This window comes from Rousettus aegyptiacus, unplaced genomic scaffold (assembly GCF_014176215.1).
Source record: "Rousettus aegyptiacus isolate mRouAeg1 unplaced genomic scaffold, mRouAeg1.p scaffold_m13_p_13, whole genome shotgun sequence".
Taxonomy (NCBI): domain Eukaryota; kingdom Metazoa; phylum Chordata; class Mammalia; order Chiroptera; family Pteropodidae; genus Rousettus; species Rousettus aegyptiacus.
In genome coordinates, this window is record NW_023416288.1 from 6,967,095 (window position 1) to 6,976,461 (window position 9,367).

The following is a 9,367-nucleotide window of genomic DNA, read 5'->3' on the forward strand; positions in this document are numbered from 1 at the left end:
TCAGTTTGAGTTCATCAAAATTATTTATTTTGTTCTTCAAAATACACCATTAAAAATGAAAAGTCCAGCTGTAGAGTGGGAGAAAATATTCATACTACATGTAACTGACAAAGGACTTATATGCAGAATGTGTAAGAATTCCTACCACCCAATGATAGAAGATAAAGCTGAACAATGTTTAAATTAAATTTAATAAAGACTGTATAAATATTTCAAAATACACTTCACCAAAAAGATTATATATATATATATATATATAAACATTATTTTCATGTGCTTATCTTCTAAATATATATATTTAGTCAACATTTTTAGTTGTCAGGGAAATTACAATCGAAACGAAATGTTACCACTGCATACCCATTAAGAGAGCTAACAGTAAAGGCTGAAAAATTCATGTGTTTGTGAAGATGTGGAGCAACTAGAACTTTCAGTCACTGCTAGTAGGGAGGTAAAATAGTACAACCACTTTGGAAAAACTGTCAGTTTTTTAAAACATTAAAAATACATATATCAAGTCTACAGCCATGCCACTCTGAACATGCCTGATCTCGTCTGATCTTGGAAGCTAAGCAGGGTCGAGCCTGGTTGGTACTTGGATGAGAGACCATCTAGGAATGCCAGATGCTATAGGCTTTAAAAAAAAAAATACATATACCAAATAATCCAGCTATTCTACTCTAGGTATTTACTCAAGATAATTGATAATATATCCAAAGAATTTAAATGCATGATAAACAAAACTTTAAATAACTCCAATGTCCCTCAGCAAATGTATGAATAATCAAAATTTGATGTATCTTTACAATTGGATACTGCTCAACAATGGATAAAGCTGTTGATATGCACAATAATATGTATAAAATTTTAAGTCATTGTGCTGAGAGGAGACTGCTACAAAAGAGTTTATATCATTTTATCTTATTTGTAAAAATATCTAGAAAATGTAAACTTATCTATGGTGACCAAAAACGTATCTGTAATTACCTGGGGCAGATGCAGAAAGAAAGAAGGACTATAAAGGGGCTTAAGAAATCTTTTGGAGGTAATGGAAATGTTATGTATTTTAATTTAGTCAATGGTTTTAGTAATACATCTATCACAATTTAAAAAATTATATACCATAGATGGATATAGTTTTTTAAATGTAAATATAAAATTGTGAAAACACCACAGACAAAAAAAAAACAATTTCATCAATAGAACTATAATTTACACCATTATAATTTCCTTTTTAGATAGTCTCAATAAATACTATAATCATCTTAAAGAAATATTTTATTGTAAGTATATATATACATAAATTATACATTACTTTAGAATCTCCAAAATCAGTAACATTTTTGGCTTTTTGCACTTTTTATGGCATGTGAACTTTGCTAAGTATAAAACCAATTAAGAAAATAAAAGGCCAATTTCCCAGAGAAGTTCGAAAGAATTAAAGATAAAACAGTTAAACTCAAAATGAAATATTTTATAACATCTCCTTCTCATTGCACTAAAAAGATGTTTTAAATTTATGTAAATATAACTATTTTGGGGTACATACTGCTAAATGATGTAATTTTACGTTTAATTATTTTTGTGTATTTCTTGTACTTATATTCTACTTAACCTCAATACATATTAATAACAAAAAATCATCATCCCTTAACTGTAGCATAGAAATATTAATGTTATCAGTCATATAAACAAAGATGGATGATGAAAATCCAACATTATACTTCTTCATATCTAAGAAACCACTTCTTAATCTATACCTTAAAAATCAGAAACATGTTAGTTCCGTATTCCCATTTCAAACCATGAGTTTTCATTTTTTATTAAAAATCAGCAGCATGTTTCCTCTTCTTTGATATAGTAAGTCTTTGAACTTAGTAGAAAAAGTTTTGTAAAGTTGAATTTAAAAAGAAAATCTATATACTTATATTTGCTTTTGGGTTAGATCAAAGAGCAGTGCGTCCATGATCTTCTGACCTGGGTTCAAAGGCCAGCTCTCAGTGATTGCACCTTCGTGAAATGAAAACAATTCCTATCTCAAAGGGCTGCTCTCAGGAGCACAGAACATAAAGAAATCATAGGATGCATATTAAAGATCTTGCTTTTTTGAGCAAAATGTACCTACAGTTAAAACTTGTTTTCTCAAATTAGCATTGATACAATGTAGGGCCCAGTACTTAGTCTCTCTGTTGGTTTTACTCATTAATAAAATGGAACTAATAATACCTACTTCACAGTGTTGAGGTGAGAGTTAGGGATTGTGTAGTGTGAAACCTAAGCATAGTGGTGGGAACATAAGAGGCATCAATTGTTTACATAAGCAGCCGGTTAAGATAGTGACAATTGGCAGTACTTCAATTAGCTTTTCCCAAATCACTTTTAAATGGCCATGCTAACAGACAGAAAAGAGATTTATAGATAGCACAAGAAACTAGAGAGTTGTGTCTTCGAATTATTGAGATGTTGCTCCAGAAAACCATCCCTGTCCGCCACTTCCACTGTTGCCCATGAATACCGTAACTGCCAGCCAACATTCTTCTTTCTCCCATCAGTTAATACTTCTAGGGACAAATCTACCTCCAATGTGCAAAAGATCGGGGAACAAAGGGAAATAGCCTTAATGCATGGAACATTTTTGCTGAAAGACAGTTTAAATAGATTTCAACTAGTGTTCACTCTACATTTTTGCTAATCAATTTCTTAGATCTAAAGCTTTGGGAAAAGGTATGGACCTTCAGTGTGGCTGTCAGTGCAGCACATTTAACAAAACTTCTACTCCAATTTCTGCCATCTAGAATAAGTTTATTTAGTGCAACCTGGTAGTATTTCTATAGATATTTCTCTTGACCCATTCTTTTAAAGAAAATAAGGTGGTCTTGGAAGGTCTAAGGAAATGTATGTTTTCCCTTTTTTTTATCAAGCAGGTATAATATTTTATTTCTTCAGCTAGATGTTGGTTACACGGGCAGGTTCAGTTTGTTAAAAGTCATTGACCTTTACGTGTATGACATATGCAGAACTCTGTAGTTATGCCTAAGGTAAAAAGTTAAATGTATTAATAATAATAATAGTGAAAAATCATATTTCTTTGCCTTTTATAACAAAAATTATATAACCTTCTCTGGACAGGAAAAAGGAAAATAAATTGTGAAAATTAAGAATGATTACAACTCCCAAACAATATTTCACAGTTAATATCGTATAGAAAAGTGGTTCTTACATAATAAAGAAGCGTGAGAGACAGTGTATATACTATACTCCAATTGAAGATGCCTCTCACAGTAGCAAATGAACCCTGAAAAAGTTTACCACAAATGTGCCTGTTGAGCTTTATTTAGCATAGCCTTTACAAAACTTAAATGTGTTCTGTAGAACAATAATTCTTCTGCATATTAACATGTGATATAGGAAAGCAAAAAATTCTGAGGTCAAATATTGAATACTAATGGGTTAAACAAAATTTACAGTTTACTACAGTATTTCTTAAACTAAAATTTACTAACTTTTCCAGAATATTATATTTCTGGATATGAACGAATATAATATTAACTATTTTAGAGACATGTTATTTTCTCCGTTGTCATCTAAAAGGAACTGAAAAAAAATTACATTACAGAGTGAAGTTTCAACCACCAAGTTAAACTGTGCCAAAGGGACAGATACTTCCCCATTCTTCCAGAGTTCCACTGCAGACATTTGTATCCACTTTGAATTATGCAGCAGAACTTTTCAGGATGAGGATTTCTTGGGAGCCATTATTTTTGAGCATATGACCCTTTACATAAAAGAACTTTGAAAGTGGCATTTCCAGCATTTGTAGCATTCACCCACTTTCACAGAAGAATCGTACATCCAGTAATTTCTGCTTTCTATAAATCTGTACACCATCGATAATGTCAACGTAAGACATAACAAAAATAAGAAAATTGTATTCAATGAATTCAGCCATTGTTCAAAAAATGAATGAAATAAACTAAATTTAAGGACTGGCATCTGAAAAACTAGAAACTTCTCTGAAATTAGCTTACCAAAATGGACACCTGAAAGCAACCATTTTATGTGAACTAGCATAGCGTACTTAAATATGTAAGAGAGATAGGAAAAAAGTTGCTTGTAATTAGAATGAGATCAGAGACACTAAGATAGCTAGTTATTCCATATTAAAGTTATTTTTATGTGTTGATATGTCAATAAATATATAGTGAAACTAATTTTAATACTGCACTACTAATGTTACCTTTGGTTTTAAAATGTTACCTTTGGGAGGCTAAAAAAAATTGAAACATGTTAAGTGATAAGGAAGCTACAACTCTTTTAAACTATCTTATCTAGGATTTGAAATATAGTGTAGCAATTAGCACATTTACTTTACATACAGAATGTCCTGTGTTCATACCCCAGTGGAGCCACAGTACATGGTCTATGATCATGGCACCCTGAGCAGGTCCAATGTCTGACCTTGGAAGCTAAATAGAGTTGGGCCTGGTTAGTACTTGGATGGGAGACCACTTAGGAAGATGAGGTCTCGTAGACATAAATAATCATAAATAACCTATCTTGTTTATAGTTTTACATTTGAAAACTTAAATGTCTTACATAAATTATAAAGATAAATAAATAAATAAAAATGTCCAAAAATCACATATCAAATAGGTGACATAACCACTCAGACATATTATTTAACATGATTTTAAAACACAGTATTTTAACTGACATTATTATTGGGATATGCTTTAAGAATTAAAAATAGTACCAAAGAAATATGAAACTGAATTAAGTTGTCATTATTATTAAAAATATTGATATTGAACAAATACATATTATAGTAGGCAATATAGATAATGAACAAAGCAATGATGTTATCAGTATTTTCAGAATAAGAGAAAAAAGCAAGTATAAAATAAAATAAATAAAATCCAGGAATATTTATTTTAATTTTAAAATTTCGATGTATACTTACAATTAATTTTCCTTTTTAAAAAATGCACTTTTCCTAGCTCTTTTCATTGAAAAAGTAAAATCAAAGACAACATAGAAGCAGTCATGCTCTATAACAAATATTTTAGTATCTAAATAATCATTGCTCACTAAAAGAAAAAAGTCTTTTTTGAAAAATTACTGTTTCTAGATCTGAGAAAAAGAACTATATAAAATGAAAATGAAGTATCGTATTCTCTGTAAGGCAATAAAATTCAACAACGTAAATGAAATGGACATATTCTCTGAAAACCACAAACTAGCGAAGTTCAATAAAAAAAAAAATAGATAACCTCAATAGTCTATACAACTATTAAGGAAACCACATTTTACTTTCAAACCTTCCCATAAAAATTAAGCCCAGATGCCTTCATTGGTGAATTCTCCCAAATGTTTAAGAAAGGTATGATGCTAATTTTATACAAAGTTTCCAGAAAATAAGAGCTAAGATTTACTCTGTTACCCAAACCAAATGAGATTGGTTTTCTATGAAATAAAAGCCTTAATTGTGGGGTTATGGGCAATAAACAATTCTGCCTGTATGGCACTCAAGAAAACCCATGCAGAAAGGGAACGAAAAAGAATAAACCTAAAGCGTGGGGAGGGAGCAGCTGGGGATATGCTGAGGCCAGAACTCCTGCCTAGGGCTGAGCAGGAGCACTAGAGAGGCCACACCTCTGAATAATAAAGCCTTTTCTCAATAACAGTACCTTTGAATTGAAAGATAAGGAAATTTATCCTTAGACTTTTGTCAGGAGCCATTTTGAGGAAAACAAGGCTGTTTGTTAAGCAGGATGTTTTTGCAGAGTCGGTCAGCCATGCAGTCTGCTGACTCAGGAGGAAGTGTACCTGGAGTGGGAGCAGGACTCGGAATGTTTTTTGAATAGCTACAGAGTTTCCATGATCGGTTGTTATTTAGAGGTGTTTTGCTGTTTACCCGCTCAGTAGGTAAACTACTGAGTGGGTAAACAGCAAAATAAACTCGAGGCAACTCGGTTTGCATTGCAAAATAAACTCGAGGCAACTCGGTATTGACTCAGGGCCTCCCGAATCTATCTCTTGTTCCTGTCTTTTTCTCAATCCTCACTCCCCATCTCAGGTGCTGTTCGACCTAAGCCGGCTGGCTCGGGCAGACTTTTACTGGCAGAAAGTAAGTTCCATATTTATGGATATCTATCATGCCCTGGTTAATAGTGAAGTAATTTAATGTCAGTGGAATTTGTGTATTTTCCAAAAATAAATTATTTCTTTTGCTAACTACATTTAATTTAAAATGTATTTTTAAAAAACAAAATCAAGAGACCACTTTGTACAAGTCCAATTATTTGTTTATTCTCTACTATATCCATTTGTAGGAAATTCAGCCAATTATTGGTGTTGCTTCATTAAGGACACAACTCACTTGACATTCTAATTAGTTTGGGGAATTCATACAGATTATAGAAAATGCCTAAAAATAATAAAAAAAATCATTTTGGGTAGCTTTGAAATGCTTATCTTATTTTATTTCTACTTTGGAATGATCTGTCTCCTTTCCATCCATTTGAATCTTACTTTTCTTCTAAGCATGTCCAATTTTAATTCCTCTGTGAAACATTACCACAAAAAAAGTTTTATTGCCTTTCCATCAGTTCTATTCATTTGGCACACAACAATCCATCCATGTATTTATTCTTCTATTTTCTTTTATAATTTTTAAGATGTATGTGGTATATCATATTTTACACTATCCTTCCATCTAATTTTCTGTCTCTCCCCAACCTCTCTTTTCTCCTTTTTCATTTTCTATAGTTTTGATTCATTTATGCCTTGTACTAAATTGAATAGCCATAATCCCTAGTATAGGAAACAAATGCTTTTGATAAGCAATTTAATATAATAACTTTATTCTAAGACTAAGATCTAAAAGGCAATAGATGTTAAAAGTTATCACCTGTCATTAATTAATTTAAAATCTAGAATTATTTTCAATTGACTTTATAAATCCACAAGAAGAAAACACTACTTTATAGGTTCTTTTAGAGAACAGGAGATAAGAGAAATACTAGAATTGAATGTATCAAGTGTTCTTTTTTGTAGCAGGAACTGTTTTGAGAAATTTATGTATTGACTCTGTGTGTGTGTCTCATAATAGCCTGTTATGTGGTCAGTTTTTCTTTCACTACATATAGATGTAGACAGTAAGTCTCAAAGAAAGTGAAAAGGCCGAGATTTTAGCAGTTTGTTTTAATTAATAATATTTTCTTTTTCACGCTAACATACTTCCAACATTTTGAACATGAAGTAATCAATACTTTAAAAAAAAGCTCAAATTTTGAGCACATCATTGCAAATGACTTTGTGTAAAGCATGCTCATCTTATGACAGGTAAATACTTGATTATGTCATGGAAAGTAGCTCTTAAATTCAAAATCATCTACGCATTAAAATTTGGCAATAGTTTGTGAGAGAAAAATATTTGCTTTGGCAAACAAAAATCATCAAAGTACAAATAAATGTAGAAACTATCAATATATTTAAGTATATTTGAAAGACCTAGAAAAACGTGGAAACTTGGATAAAGAAAATTAAGAGGGAAACCAAAAAACACTCATTGAAAACTTAAGTATCTGGATGTTATGAAGAATATCTAGACTTGTGAACAATCCTAAATCAACTGATTGATACAAGCAAAATACAACTAAATTTACTATTTTATTTCTTGAAGCTACAGAAAGAGTTGGAGTTTATTAGTCAGTTGCTTTAGGTTGTAATTTTCATTTGTTTTTAAAAGGATTTTAATTGGATCGGTTGTGCCTATAGCAAAACATCTGAATGTATGAGTTAGTTAAATATCAAGCTAATCATTTCATCACATATGCATTCCCAGATATTTGACACACATCTATATTGTGTGGCCCTCTTCCAGGCCCTGGATACATATTTTAAACAAAACAGACACCCTACTCTCATTAATATTACATGCTACTGAGGGCAAAGTCAGAGGGAGATGGAATCTCATAGAAATAAACATGGACTATTGCTTCATTAATAAATTAATAAATGTTATAAAGAAAAATAAAGCAGTGTAAGGGACTAGAAGTAGTCAGAAAAGTTCTCTCTTTTAAAATGGCATTTAAACAAGGATATAAAAGGAAGTGAAAGACCAAAACACACTAATATTCAGAGAAAGATACTGTATGATGAGAGAACAGTATGTGCAAAGACCCTATGGGAAAGCCATCCACAAAATGATAGGTATGAAGTAGATGATACCTCAAGTCCCTTTTCTTGTTCCAACATTGACATATAATTTAGAAATAAAGAGAACTAAACATAAAAATGTTAAATAAAATATTTTTTGGTCCCACTACAGATTCTGACTTTTCTAAAAAGCTTTTTTTAATTCAACTTGTGGGTAAGATTTTTTAAATTTATATATAGAAAACAGCCACAGTGATAATTATAATTTCCTCCTAAATTATTTAATCACTCAACTGTTAGCATAATTGAATCAATTCTCAACTAATGAGCTGTAGAAATAAAGTAAAATTGTATAATGTTACAGATGACTAAAATCTAGACTGAATTAGCTGACACCAAAAGCTTTGCTTAATTAAAACACAAGCTTTAAATAAATATATTTTTTGTTTATAATTTCATCCAATATAAGTAAGGCATTCTTTTATAGTCTCATTTTAAAAAACGATTGAAATGGTTTAACTTCAAATTATTGCTATCTTTGAAATTCCTTACATTCATGTCTACCTAAAAAGTCATATTAATTTCAACTGCTCTATAATCCATTGATACCAACAAAATCATGTTCTTAGGTTATAATCTATGAACATATTTGTTTTCTCTTATATTATCAGCTTTTTAACAGTTATACATCTGTGTTTTATTTGTTTCATGGTTAATTAGAGACAACTAACCAATGTGTTTGTCTCTTTCCATGTAAATCTTTCTAAAGCATCCATCATGAAGCACATGAAAAATTATCTGTCTTAATTTATAGATTTTTAGTATACAGTTTTAAAGAACTAAAACTCAAAAATATAAATTTCTTAATATTATACTATTTTTTGGACTTATTAAAAATCAGAAAATAATTTAAAAATCGTAATTAATTTACATTTTTTTCTAAAACAGTTGTTAGGATTTACTAAAAACAGTGTCCATATTTTATCACATTTAAGCAGGATATACTTGACAAAAAAGATGACACCAAAATTTTATTTATTCATTTATTACACTTTAGATTCTCTGTTCACTAGCTTTATCAAATGCTACTTCATCTCACTGAAAGGGAAGATGGTTTAACTTTAAAAAATGAAAAGTGGTTAAAAAGTTCTATATTGACCAGAATGAGACCAACTTTAGCTAATAGATTTTTTTAACTTTTTACTTA

At 30.6% G+C, this 9,367-nt stretch overlaps 1 pseudogene; it reads left to right on the top strand.

Annotated features, from left to right (window-relative positions):
• The first annotated feature begins 517 nt into the window (after positions 1-517).
• LOC118611237 lies at positions 518-636 on the top strand (annotated as a pseudogene).
• Positions 637-9,367: the final 8,731 nt, after the last annotated feature.